The following is a 14,912-nucleotide window of genomic DNA, read 5'->3' as shown; positions in this document are numbered from 1 at the left end:
ATTCGGCCAAGGACAAGGCGGACGAGGTTCGACCTACGACAACAACTCCCAATTTCGGCCACAAAACGGAATCCAACGAGGAACCTTCGCAAGAAAGGGGAGCTTCCACTCCAGCCCGAGCCATCAAAATGCAACCGAATGTGGATATTGCGGAAAGCTCAGCCACCACAAAGAAGAGTGCCGAAAGAAGACGCGGGAATTGGCTTCCACAATTCAAAAACTCACGAATTACGCGCACAATTCCGACTATGAAGAGTATAGCGGAATGTACGGGCACAACTCTGACTACGAAGATCGTGGCGGAATGTATGCACACAAGTCCGACCATGGTAGAATGTTCATGAAGGAACATAGAGCAAACTCTATGTCGGCCTCTACCTCAACTAGTGCCCTCAATCCGGAGGATGTACGGTTTGTTGACTCCGGAGCCTCAAACCATATGACATCTCATAAAGAATGGTTTCTCGAACATCGAGAGCCAGAGAGATCCGATTATGTCGAAACCGGAGATGACACTACGCACCTGATTCGGCACATCAGCAATGTTCCGTTCGGCGAAAGAGATAAGCAAAGATACATTAAAAATGTCTTGCATGTTCCCACCATCACGAAGAATTTGGTCTTGGTCGGCCAAATGGTTGAGCAAGGGATCCAAGTACGATTCGACCAAGAAGGGTGCTTCATTGAAAAAGAGGGCCGAATCATCGCGTGCGGAAGAAGAGAGGGCCGGATGTTCATTCTCAATTCACATGAGATGAAATCCGCCATGTTCGCAAAAAGCATGAAAGCCGACTCTGACATAGAGCTATGGCACAAGCGAATCGGCCACATCAATCTCAACAAACTCAAAGCAATGAAATCCAAAGGACTTGTCATTGAACTCTCAACATTCAAAGAGAAGGAGATTGAAGGTGTATGCGAAGTGTGCCAATTCGGCAAGCAACACCGACACCCATTCCCGAAAGAGCGGAACGTGAGCAAAGGTCTACTCGACGTAGTCCATTCCGACATATGGGGACCGGCGTAGACGGCTACATTCGGCGGATGCCGATATTACGTGCTCTTCATCGACAACTTTTCCAGGCACACGTGGCTCTATCAGATGCGACAAAAGAGAGAAGTGTTCAGATACTTCCAAAAGTTTAAAAATGAAGTCGAAAAAGCCACTGGTCGTCATGTACGATGCCTTCGATCGGATGGCGGCAAGGAGTACTTCTCGGATGATTTCACGACGTATCTCCGAAAGGAAGGAATTCAGCGAGAATTCACTTGCCGACACACTCCGCAACAAAACGGAGTAGCCGAGCGCAAAAATGGGCACATCCTCGAAGTAGCGCGGGCCATGATGAATGAGAAGCATATGCCCAAGTCATATTGGGCCGAAGCTACAAATATGGCCGTCTACCTAATGAACCGGTACACAACATCCGGAGTGCACGAGGTCACTCCGCACGAAAAATACTTCGGAAAGAAGCCGGACACGATAGCATACATGCACATACCCGACGAAAAGCGGCAAAAGCTAGATCCAAAATCGGAGAAATGTATCCTCATGGGATACTCACTCGAACAAAAGGGGTACAAATGCTACAACCCCATCTACTCGAAAAGTTCGAGTAAGTCGAGATGTCGTGTTCGACGAATCCGCATCCTAGTACGCACTAGGGAAGATTCTGACTTCAACCCCGATCGATGTGGAACCGGCCGAACAAGAGCGAGAAGGTGGAGATCGCCTCGAAGACATGTTCGAAGATAGCCCGATTACCACAAGGCTAAGTGGGCCACAAGAGCCCCCGAGCGATAAAAGCACATCACGGCCTAGCCCGAAGATGGACAAAGGCAAGGCGAAAATGTTGGAATACGAAGACGATCGCTTTGATGACGATGAGTCGACTCACTCACTTGACAGTGAGTTCGACGGCTTCGATGTACCAATCGGAGCTAAGAAAGCCCTCATCTCTGCAAATGAAAAGCTCCGCCGCTCCACCCGTGAAAAGAATCCGGTCAGCTGATTCGGCTACAACGACTACATGGCATATCAATATGCCTTTATGATGAAGGTGGCGACAATATGCGAGCCGGAAACATTTTCCGAAGCAGCCAAGGATCCGCGATGGATCGAAGCCATGAACGAGGAGATGCACTACGCAAGAACGAGACGTGGGATCTCGTTCCCACCTCACCACACAAAAAGGCGATCATATGCAGTTGGATTTACAAAGTGAAGTACAACGCCGACGGTTTCGTCAACCGCTACAAAGCGCGACTCGTAGCGAAAGGCCACGCACAAATGCACGGAGTTGACTACGAAGAGACCTTTGCCCCGGTGGCAAAGATGACGACGGTACGGACTATAGTTGTGCTTGCCATGGCGAAAGGGTGGCACCTCCATCAAATGGACGTCAAGAACGCCTTTCTACAAGGGGAATTAGAAGAGGAGGTGTACATGATACAACCACCCGGATTCAACTCAAGCACCCATCCGAAAGCTGTTTGCCGACTCAAGAAGCCACTCTACAGCCTCAAGCAAGCACTGCGTGCTTGGCATTCGAAGATAATGCAATATCTTCATCAAATCAGCTTTCGTATGTCAAAATTGGACAATTCCCTCTACATACGAAGCGATTCCGCAAGTCCAATCGTCATCATCTTATATGTGGATGACCTAGTCATTGGAGGTGAGCATCTCGTCAAAATCAATAAGGTCAAATTCCTCCTTTCCGACAAGTTCGAGATGATGGACATGAAGGACCTCCACTACTTCCTCTACATCGAGGTAATTTGGACTCCGGCCGGAATCATGATCTCTCAACGACACTACATCCTCAACTTGTTATACAAGTTCGATATGGTTGAGTGCAAATCCACGGCAACCCCGCTCGATCGCAATCTCAAACTAGATGCGAACTCCGGCACCAAAGCGTGTGAGTTGACTTAGTATCGGCAACTCATCGGGAGTCTCATCTACCTCACGATCACTCGACCCGATCTCAGTTATTTGGTCGGTCTCCTTAGTCAATTCATGCAAACACTGCATGATACTCACTTGGATTGCACTAAGCGAGTTCTACGATACGTGAGCGGCACAATGGATTGCGGCATCCTCTACAAGACCGCGATGCCAATACGACTCGAGGGGTACACAGATGCCGATTGGGCCGGCTACAAAGCCGATAGAAGATCAACCTCCAGATTTGTTTTTTCCCTTGGCAGTGGAGCAATATCCTGGAGTAGCAAAAAGCAACCAACCGTCGCTCTTTCAAGCATAGAGGCGGAATACAGGGGCGCGACAGTGGCCGCATGTGAAGCCGTATGGCTCAAAAGGATACTCAAGGATCTGGGTGTACCCATCAATGATCCGACTTCCCTTTACTGCGACAACATGAGTAGTATATATCTTGCTCGGAACCCGGTGTTCCATGTGTGGACAAAGCACATCGAAGTGCACTATCACTTCATCCGAGAGCGCGTTCTAGCTGGTGATCTCGACCTACAACACATTAGCACAAATCTTCAAACGGCCGACATCTTCACTAAAGCCTTAGGAGCCAACAAGCTATGGCAATTCATGACCGATCTCGGATTGACGAACCCTGACCTGCCAAGCTTGAGGGGGAGTACTGAAGACACTATGCAATAATGAGTGGATTCTACAACCGCGCAACGAAGCCGCGAAGAGCCGATCTACCACGCAAAGCCGCGAAGAAAGACGCAAGCCGAAGCACAGACTTCGCAACTACGCACAACGCAAGCTGGAGCACGGATTCCGCAACTCCGCATAAATGCGAGTCGACGCGGACTCCGGAACGTGAGTCGAAGCGGATTTCGGATACCGTCTGAAACCGACCCGACTTGAGCTTGAGGGGGCGTGTTGAGAATCAAGCTCAACTTGGTCTAGTGTGTGAACTCACCTTGAGAGTGAATAGACACTCCAACAGTCAAGAGTCACCATTATGTCACCACTTTGTATTCTAGCATTTAGTATGAGTCATAGCATCATATTCTATGACACATAACTTATGAGCTTTCACATTCCCCATGCTCCATGAGTCTTGTAGTTAATGAAGAGAGAGGGTGACTATATAAAGCACCCTCCTCCCACCTTGTATAATGTTCAGTCTTTCTCCTTTGTTAATATACTTTACCTTGCGTATTCTCTGTGTCTTACTCCGTGTCTCTCTCACTCTCTCATACACACACACAATTCATATCTATTCCATTGCACAAAATCCATCTCTTGATTCTTTACATATAATTACTGTTGGTTGTTGCCACTGTAACTAAGAGAGTAAGAGAGAGGCAAAGTGACAGTTGTAACGCCGCCGCCATCTATTAGACAAAGACGAGCTTGAGGTTGTTGCCTCTGAGTCTCCTTTTATTCCTCTCCATATATATAGTGATTCTGTTTGGAGTCTGTGGGTTCTTGTGGTTTTTCTCATTTCAGGCTTTACACGTTAAATACTTGCGTCTCTGTACCTTATGTTTTCTTGTTTTGTGTATTCATTTTCTGTTCTTTCATTTTATTTGTGAGTGAGAATCGGTTGTGGTTGATTCCATATTCAACACTTCTTACCTCTACGACTTTGACGCCCCACGATCCATCAGTTCTCCCACTTTGATATTGGCTTCGACTGCCTACTCGCCCATTCGGTGTCGTCCTAATTTGGCTCATCCAAATCATAACCTTTATCTGAATCGGTTGTCTCCTACTCATCTTCTACTTCAACTCTCCCCTTGGCTTCGGCTAGATCCCTCTTGTCCGTGGCGCTACTCCCATCCGCTTTATCAGCTCTTTCAACTGTCTCCCCCTCAACTCCGCCCCTCAAGTTCGGCACATCGAGTTGTTGTAACCCAAGCATGCCCAAGAATTGTCGCAACATGTTGAGTCCAAGAGTGGTGGTGAAGATGTCGGCCACCTACCGATTGGTCGGAACGTACTGTAGTTCAACTTCACCATTGAGAATGCCCTCACGCTGTCGAGGAAATCCTCGTGTGTTCACGAAATGAAGCGGGACCACCAGGGTCCTGGACCAGAAGGATTCGAAGGTTGTACTAGCTTTAGCGAGAAAGTATTTAAGATAGATACAGAGAGATTGAGAGACAAAGATTCCAATTATGAGATAGATTGTGATGGAGATTTCAATTTTGAGAAACAAGATATATCACTAGTAAGATAACTAGATTTATTTTTTAATTCGGTACATAGTTTGCTTGATCAATTGATTGATTGATCCTTTTCTTTCCTCCCTCTTTTATTGGTGCCCCCATGCATATGGTGCATGTGAGGGTGCAAGACATACATAGAATGCATGTAATGTATGAATGCATGCGATGCATGTTTGCCATTTGGTGCTCATGCATTACATGTGATGCATGATAACCATGTCACTCATTCAAGCTCTCATGTATGAGAATTTACATATGAAAAAAGTATGATGATAAAAATACAACTTTTTAAGAAATGACTTGGCTTTGTGGTAAGTCAATTGTGTTATGTAAGATTGTCCCCCCTTATGGGGGGAGTCGGTCGAAAAGCCAAAATGAGAGTCGGTTGGCCGGAATTGGTTGAAAAGCCGAAACGAGAGTCGGCTGGTGGAAATCGTTCAGAAAGCCGAAGTAGGAGTCGGTTGGCCAAAATCGACTGAAAAAGGCGAAATGGGAGTCAACTGCCGAAATCGGTTGGAAAGCCGAAACAAGAGTCGTTTGGCAAAAATTGACTAAAAAGCCGAAATGGGATTCAGTCAAATGGTAGTCGGTTGAATAGAAGTTCAAACGAATATACACATAGTCATATATATATATGTGAGATAAATTAGTATATATATAGAGAGAGTTGTATTAGCTGCATATATATATGGGATAACTCATGGAGGGAAAAACAGTGAGAGAAGTGCGAAAGTGAACTGAAGAAAATAGCGTGCGGAAGCAGGTATGAAGACAGAACAGAGGAAGTAAACTCAGGTTCAATGGAGAGCTTGGGCTTACACGATATACGCGGGAGAGACAGAGAGAGAAACACAGAGAACTCTGTATTCAATAATAATACTCAGTTTGTACATAAGACGTGCTCAGTGAGCACTTTTATACAAGTCCTAGAAGGACTGACCAAAGTACTGACAGTACTTCAATGCTCATCAAGAGCCCCTACACTAACTCCCAAATATATTCCTCATGGAATATCTTTCCTAACGACCTCCCGGTTTATGTACTCGGCCTAACCGATCGGTCCCAACCGATCCGGTCCTCGGCTTCTTCAGCCGATCCGGCCGATGTTGAGCTTGTCTCTCAACACTCCCCCTCAAGCTCAACTTGAGGCTCTTCGGGATCTTCGGGGTCACGGCTCCGGTTCCTCCCGGCTTCACGCCTCGCTCGCGCTCCTCGACCTGTTTGACTCGGCGCGCATCGACCCTTCCGGTCGGTTTGTATGCTCATGCGGCCCTTATCAGCTCTTCGGTTGTTGCGGTGTCGACGCTTCTCCTGCTGCCTTTTCTTCCGCTTGGGCCTCGGTTGATTCAGCGTGTCTGAATCAAACATCCGAACCGACTCGGCTACCTCCGATCGGTTTTCGCTCTCGTCCGAGTTGGCTGTCTCCAACTCGTCTTCGGTCTTCTCGCCCTCGATGGCGTCATCTTCCCCATGCATGGTTGGCTTCGGCTCTCTCCTTCGGTTGCTCCCCTTCTGTCCTCTTCCGAACTTTTCCGCGGGTCCGCCCTCGGCTTCTTCAGCCGATCCGTCTTCAACCGAGTCAACAAACGAGTCAACCGACTCGGTGTCATGGTCACCGCTCCTTTCTTGCTGCCTTGCTTGGTCGTTCGGGACTGTTCTCCCCCTCAAGTTCGGCACGTCGAGGTGACGCAACCCGAGCGCACCTGAGAATTGCCGCAACTTGTCCAGACCAAGAGGCTTTGTGAAGATGTCGGCAGTCTGCCGATCCGTCGGAACGTACTGAAGTTCGACTTCACCGGAAAGGACACGCTCACGGACGAAATGGTAGTGCACCTCAATGTGCTTGGTTCGTGCGTGGAAGACGGGGTTCTTCGCGAGTTGGATGCTGTTGAGGTTGTCGCAGTAGATCGTCGTTGGATCAGACACCTCCTCTTGTAGGTCCTTAAGTAGCCGCTTCAACCATATGGCTTCGCATGTCGCGACAACCGCTCCTCGGTACTCTGCTTCGGTGCTCGACAGTGCAACTGTCGGCTGCTTCTTACTGCTCCACGCGATCGCGGCACTCCTGAGGGAGAACGCGTATCTAGACGTGGATCGGCGATCGGTGGCGTTGCCAGCCCAATCAGCATCGGTGTAGCCGACTAACTGCACGGCTGCGCCGGTCCGATATAGCAGTCCGCGGTCCTTAGTGCCGCTTACGTACCGAAGTACGCGTTGCGCACACTGAAGCTGCTCCTCGGTAGGTCGCGCCATGAACTGATTGATCACCCCGACCGGATAACTGAGGTTGGGTCGGGTGATGGTCAAGTATATGAGGCTTCGTCGGGTCGCATACCTTTCCCGTATCGGGACGAAGCTTGACGGTTCTGTCCAGAGGAGTCGAGACGGACTTACAGTTGGCCATCCCGAATTTGAAGAGCATACTCAACACGTAATGACGTTGGCTGATCAATATGCCTTCGGGGGTACGGATCACTTCGATCCCGAGGAAGTAATGAAGGTCCCCCAGATCCTTCATGTCGAACGATGCCGCAAGCTGGAGCTTCACGCGGTCGATTTCACCTAGGTCGGCGCCGGTGATGACCAAGTCATCAACATACAGTAAAATACTAACCGGTCCGAGTCGACCTTTTCGGATGAACAGGGAAGAGTCTGATTTTGACGTGACGAAGCCCATCCGACGCAGTTGTTGCGTGATCTTCGCGTTCCAGGCACGCGGGGCTTGCTTCAGTCCGTAAAGGGACTTCTTCAGTCGGCATACTGCCGAGGAGTTCGTTCCGGAGTGAAATCCGGGGGGCTGTACCATGTACACCTGTTCCTCAAGGTCACCTTGTAGGAACGCATTCTTTACATCCATTTGATGTAAGTGCCACCCCTTGGCCACAGCTACTGCGAGCAAAACACGGACGGTCGTCATTTTCGCGACCGGCGCAAACGTCTCATCGTAGTCGATGCCGTGTTTCTGTGCGTAGCCCTTTGCCACTAGCCGAGCCTTGTACTGGTTGACCGAGCCATCGGTGTTGTACTTGACCTTGTACACCCACCTACACCCGATCGGTTTTACCCCTTTCGGTGCGTCAACAAGGTCCCAGGTCTCATTCTCCGCCAATGCGTGCATCTCTTCCTCCATTGCGGCACGCGAATTCGCATCTTTAGCCGCTTCTGCGTAGCTCTCCGGCTCACGCACTTCCGCTACATGGGTCATGTATGCATAATGATGCGCCATGTACTCGTTGTATCCGAACCGCAAAACAGGGTTCTTCTGGCGGGTAGATCGGCGTAATCTCATATTAGCCGATGTTGAGGCCTTCTCGGTCGACGCGGTCTTCACCTTTAAAGACTCGTCACCGGTTCCCTCGGAGTCGGTCTGACTCGTTCCTATCCGTGCCGGAATTCGACACCTTCTTCTTCCCTTTCTCTTTGCGCGTAAGCCGTCTCCTCGGCTTCCTGCGCGGGGAATGCACGACCGAGTCTCCACTACTCTTCGGCTCTTCATCGGACTGGTCGTATCAACTCAGTCGTCCAATCGGTCCACTTAACCGGAGTGAAATCAGACTCTCTTCGTGGGTCTCGATTTCGGGCTCATCCGGAGGCATCTCGGCCTCGCTGACCTCATCATCAGAGCTCGGATTGGTGGCAGGGTTCGGAGTCGGGGGCAGGTACCAGGACGCGGACTCGTCAAACACAACGTCGCGGTTGACACGCGCTTGTTTGGTGCGAGGGTTTTAACACTTATAACCCTTCTGCTCGTCCGAGTAACCGACCAAGATGTACTTCTCGGCCTTTGCGTCCAGCTTCCTCCTTTTCTCCTTCGGTACATGCACATACGCAATGCTACCGAACACCCTCAAGTGTCGCAAGTTCGGATTTGTTCTGAAATATAGCTCGTGCGCCGACACTTTGTATCCAATCCGGTTCTGGATGTATACCGCGGTCCTTACCGCCTCGGCCCAGTAGAACTTGGGCAAGCTCTTCTCCTCCAGCATTGCCCGTGCTGCTTCCACAATCGACCATCCCGGAGAGAAAATTCCACCCGACTATCAAGGATTCTCTCTTCGAATGCCTTCTTTAGGTCCGTCTCTTGTTTGATGTCCGAGGTGAGTTTGAATGTCGGAGTCAATTTCCCTTTTCCTTTCCCATCCGAATTCCAGCTCTCTGGCGTCTTCGATGGTTCGCTTGCATCATCCGTGCGCCTTAGTTTCTCATCAACATACACCTCATGTAGTTGACATAAGGCATATACACTATTTTTATCTACAGGGCACTCCCATCTCGTAGATTCTCAGATACCTTCTGCGGTACTCTGGATTTCATCGGAGTCGGTTTTCTCTGAGATATCTAGCATCTCCGGCTAGAATGTTGACTTCTCTCTAGTTGTCTCACCTACACATATTACTACGGTTGTCGCATAATTACTTTTGACCGCTATCTCCTCGTCTAGGACCTTCTTCATGCCGCCTTTTCGGAAGTTCGGTTGGAGTGGCTTCCGAGAATCCATCGAATGGATTCGATTTTTGTCATAGAGCCTCCTTGTGCTTATCGCAATCTTTCCGATCATGTTTGGTACTATCACACCATATGCATCGACGGTCCACGTACTTGGAACTTGTGTGATGGTCTTCTGACTTCTTCACCATCACGATTTTGAGATTCTCCATCTCCGTTAGCAACTGCTCCACTGTGGTTGCATCGATTCCCTTCTCAGTCATAGTCTCCCGAGCCCATGTTTGATGGTCTTCCAATCCGGCTCCTGGTATCGGAATTGGTTACGAAACCCTCTTTTCTTCATTACCGAGCCATTGCCCCCTCTTTGTGTATCCCGCGACGATGTCCTGCACCTTTTCCCATGTATTGGTGATGCCACTCTCCGTAGTCGTATCCTCTAGAAGCACTCCAAGATCTTTTCGATTCCAGCCATCTACGGTTTGTAAGAACATGATCACTTTTTCTGGTGCGAGGATAGCTTGATCTCTCGCGGACAGCCTCTTGAATCGACTTTCGAATGCTGAAAACACATCGAGGACCTTCAACCCCTTGTATGGTGTTTCCACCCAATCTTCGAATACTCTCCACGTTCCCTTGGAGGAGTCGTCAATAGCAAACGTAGTCTTCAACAGTTCTTCAAACACCGGCCACGTTGGATTTTGTTGTCATATCTCGTGCATACTCCCTTGAAGCCCATCCTTAGGCACTCGATTGAAGGATATCACTTGCAATCCTTTCGGTATCCCACATTGCATCATCTCCGCTTTGTAATCACGTGGATAGAGTGACACATCCTTTCTGTTGAATTGTCTGTTCCGTTGCACGAATCGCTCTACTGCCGCCACAATCTTTGACATCGCACGTTGTTCTTGGAGCATCTGTTCAACATCGTCATCCTATTGTTAGCCTCTTGTTGATTCTCTATCTCCTTGCCACCCATCTTCACGTTGGGTTCACCAAATGTGTTGTGCCTTTCAGCGCCGGATCGTTGCATGAGTCAGGTGGGAACCGCTGGGGTTTTGGACTAGGAGGACGAAGAATTTGAGACAATTCTAGTTATGAATAGGTTGTAAGAAAGAGAGTTAAAGAGAGTTAGGAAACTCGTGAATCCCACGAGTATAGCGTATTAATCAATGCTTAGAAACGAATATGAATTTAGATTGAAAGAGAGAAATTGATAGAAAGCTCGTGAATCCTATGAGTATAATATATTAATAAACCCTTATAACAAAAAAATCAACAACCTATTACAATTTTCGCTCCACCCTTATATAGTGATGGGAGAGACTATAGTCTACCACATGGTAAGCATCATGCTTTTTCTAAAGTGTTCATGGACATTAGATGTACATGAATCACTTTATCTATTATGTTTTTTCTTCTAATAAAAGTGTTCATGCACGTGAGTTGTGCATGAATAGCTTTTTCGATCATGCATTTTCTTCTAACTAAAGTTTGATGCACTCTACGTGTAAAAATAGTTTTTCCTATTTTTTATGTGAAATAAACTTTGTACATGGGATATCTACTCTTTTAACACGTAGGATGTGTTCATATAATGGTAAAGTTACAAACTATTAACATGCAGGTACAAGGTTTGAACCTTGCCCTATCCATGTAATACACATTTTAATATTCTCTTCTATTTTTTCATTTTTATTGAATCGGGTACTTTATAAGTTTTTCATGTAGTGTACGAAATACACTATGACAACGTGTGCAAACAACCACCGGGCCTGTATCCGCTAGTGGTTATGGAGGAGATGATGGGATTTCTACGCATGCGGGTCGGTCGAACGGGACGACTGAGGTCTTTGACCGGGGAGGACAGGTCGGGTGACTTGTGCTTGTAAGGAATCAATCATTTAGGTTTATTGTCAGGTCGTTCTTTGTTGTCTAAGATGCACCGGACCTAGACTCAACGACACGGTGGATTGACGTGTAGGTGGTGGTCATGTGGTGGTGTGCAACGTTTTAGTGGGCGACGACAACGACGAAATGTTCTTTGCTAGTGCTAGTTCCTTCTTGATGAGAATTTCTGAGAGAGAGTGAATGAACACAAGAAGTGAAATTGTAGTAGCCGAATTGACGCACTAATGTGGTTGTGTTGCAAGAGAGAGAGAGAGAGAGAGAGGGAGAGAGAGAGAGAGAGAGGGAGAGAGAGAGAGAGAGAGAGAGAGAGATTATATTATCATCTTCGAAGGTCAAATATGACCTATGAGACCAAAAATATTACATTTCACCTGATACGTGTGAAGGTGACTAGCGACCTTCGATGTTAAAGAACTTTACCAATGAATGTTTCAATCGAGAGTGCACATCGTGGTTGTGAGAGAAATTCGTGCAAGGATTGGGCTCGATCGAAGAGATGTGGAAAGCATGGTCGAATATGATCAAAGGCAGAGCACTGTATCAAAGTGTGATATTAAGACTCACGAACTTGTTTAGGGAAAAATGTGCATAGCCGACCCTGTCTCACATCGCAATGCATGTGAGCTAAGTCGCGTGGAAGCAATGGTTCGAATGGCAAATATCGGGATGGTCTCTAAAATGTGTCGATGTGTACGGTGTCGCGTTGTTATGCGCGTGCGTGTAGAAGGGGCGGGACCGCGGGGGTCTTGGAGTAGGCAGTGGAGGAGAAAGAATAGGACATGATATGGAGGCTTAGCTCAAGAGGAGAAGAGGAAAGAATAAGACCACGACATCGAAGGAGAGATCGGCGGAGGCAAGATGTTCAACAAGTTATGTTAAAACAACGAATGGTTACAACAGTGGTGGCCGCCATGGCCGCACCAAAATGACTATCCGAAAACCCTAAAGGGAAACCCAAGAAGAAAACCCTAACCGAAATGGGAAGAAGTAGAACCCTCGACTAAGTGGTATACCTTACTCGCACAAAATAGGCAACCCCTTCATAAGTGACCCCTCCCTTCCTTTTATAGCCCAAGGAGGGAGGGACCTTACAATGCGGGACAAAATTTTCCCCTCTCTTTCTATACACCATATCCTAGTATACATGTGCACATGTTGCACACCACCGACTTGCCCCTTCCACCCCGGTTTCCGCCTATGGACGAAAATCTTCACGACATCCACCCCCACCAAACCGCACATCCACCGGTATGTGCCAAGAAAGGAAAAGGGTGAGAGATTTCAGCGACGGTAATTAACCGGGTCTTTCGCCTTACCGACACCCAACCGCCTTGCCGGTCCCTTGCTGGCGCCGATCCGTCTTGCCGGCCCCGACCCGCCGACTCCATCCGATCCACCACGTCCACCGCGTTTCCCCGAACTGTTGGCTCCATCCGATCCGCCATGTCCGGCGCATGCACCTTCTTCTTCGACCGGCCATCCCGAACACCGTTGCCGATCCGGTCTCCCTTCCTTTGCTCACCGCGCATGTCCTCCGGTTAGACCCCCGATTACTTCGATTGCTCGTCGGGTGCCGCTCCTCGCGTATCGCGTGTGTTCCACCTCCGGCTCGACCTTCTCCTCGCCCCGAACACCTCGTACCGACTCCCTTCGTTTTGCACTCGGCTTCCGTAGGCACTTTCCGTGTGTCGTTGTCGTCCATCGAATGCGTGCTCGTTCTTCGGTCCTTACGTGACCCCATTACGCGCTCCTTGCTTCTCCCTTGCTCGTCATGCTCTCTTGCCGTAGAGCGTACCATCATACCGACCACCATGTCAATGTCCTTCGCGACTCCCGTTACCGCTTCATCCCGACTCTCGTCCTCTTGGCCCGCTTGGCCTCGCATGCCTTCCGGGAAGCCGTGCTTCCTCTTCCCGGCGCGTAGCCCGTTGCTCTCCACGCACCTCCTCCGGTTCTCAAGACATAGCCTTTCACGCTCGTCGATCATCCGCCGATACCGGCACCTCACCGCGCCATCTCTCGCCGCACGCATTCCTCGCAAAGGCTCCTGAATTCTCCGATCGTACTCCGGATTCCGCCCTTTTCGTGCCGCGTATGTTCCTCCTTTGGTTTTATCGTCTCCGCATGCCGAACACCTCGGCGTGTCGACTCTTCCTGCTCCGCGCTTGCCTTCCATGGGCTCTTCTCGTGCGCCGATGTTGTCCCCCGAATATGCGCTCATTCTTTGGCCCTTAGGCGACCCCATTCCGCGTTCCTTGCCTCTCCTTTTCCCGTCGTGCTCCCTCACCGTACAACGTACCGTCCTCCCGACCTCCGTGTCGGTGTCCCTCGAGGCTCTCGTTACCGCCTCGCCTCGGCTTGCGCCCTCTTGGCCCGCTTGGCCTTGTATGTCCTCAGGGAAGCCGCTGCGTTTTCTCTTCCCGGTGTGTACCCCGTTGTTCTCCGCGCACCATCCTTCGCTCTCGCCACCCATCCGCCGATCTCGGCACCTTACGGCTTCGTCTCTCGCCGCGTGCTTGTCTCTCAAAGGCTCGACCGGTCCACTGTTGCCGGTCACTCGTTGCCGCTCTTCCGGGTGCATGCTTACTTCTTGGCCCTTCGCTGGCCGTAGTGCATGCTCCGTTTTACGCTGTAGTGCATACTTCGTATTACGCGCCTCATCCGTCGTAGACCCGACCTCCGCGTCGGTCTCTTCGTCCTTTCTTGCCGTAGCCCCTTTCGACTCCGGCTTGCCGTCTTGGCCGTGCTCATCCGTCTTCACGCACCGGGTACCCGTTCTAGTGGCCTCGTCAGTTCCGGTCTCCGACTCCTCGCCGCCACCCGTCGTGTCTCCGGTCTTATGTTGATCCGCAACCGCCGAAGTCTCAAGGATAGATGTGGAGGGCTCCTCTCGCTCTCGGTCTTCTGCCAAGCCGTAATCACCGTGCCCGGTTAGCTTCCTTCTCGCGCTCATCGGCTCCCACCGGGTGTTGTGGCCCGTTCGCCTCGACCTCCAACCGTGCCAACTTTGCCTTCGCCCGGATCGGTCTCGGCCGATCGAGTTCCGGTTAGGTCAGCTCCCTTCCGTAATCGTAACCGGCCGGTAGATGTTTGTCCGAACAAATCTGACCTTGCCAGCTCTTCTTCGGTTCGGGCCCGGTTGACTAGACCCCGCTCCAATGTTCTTCCGCGTCGTCTTCCGGTCATGTCGGATTATCGACCGGTCCATCTTCCGGTCGGGTCGGTTCCCGACTCTCTCCTCTTTGCCGCTCCCGACCGCTCCGTCGGTCCTCTCGTATATGCCCGTTCCGGGCCTCGCATCCTCATCTTCGTACGTGTTCGCTCCGGGCCACACCTCCTCACGGCCACCGCCCTTCTCTCCGGTCTTATGTTGGCATTCGAGCGCAACT

This window comes from Azolla caroliniana, unplaced genomic scaffold, assembly GCF_043228905.1.
Source record: "Azolla caroliniana isolate FFs.n. ecotype wild unplaced genomic scaffold, voAzoCaro1.0.p SCAF_16, whole genome shotgun sequence".
In the NCBI taxonomy this organism is placed as follows: Eukaryota; Viridiplantae; Streptophyta; class Polypodiopsida; order Salviniales; family Salviniaceae; genus Azolla; species Azolla caroliniana.
The sequence above is the reverse complement of the archived record's forward strand: the minus strand, read 5'-3'. Positions refer to the sequence as shown.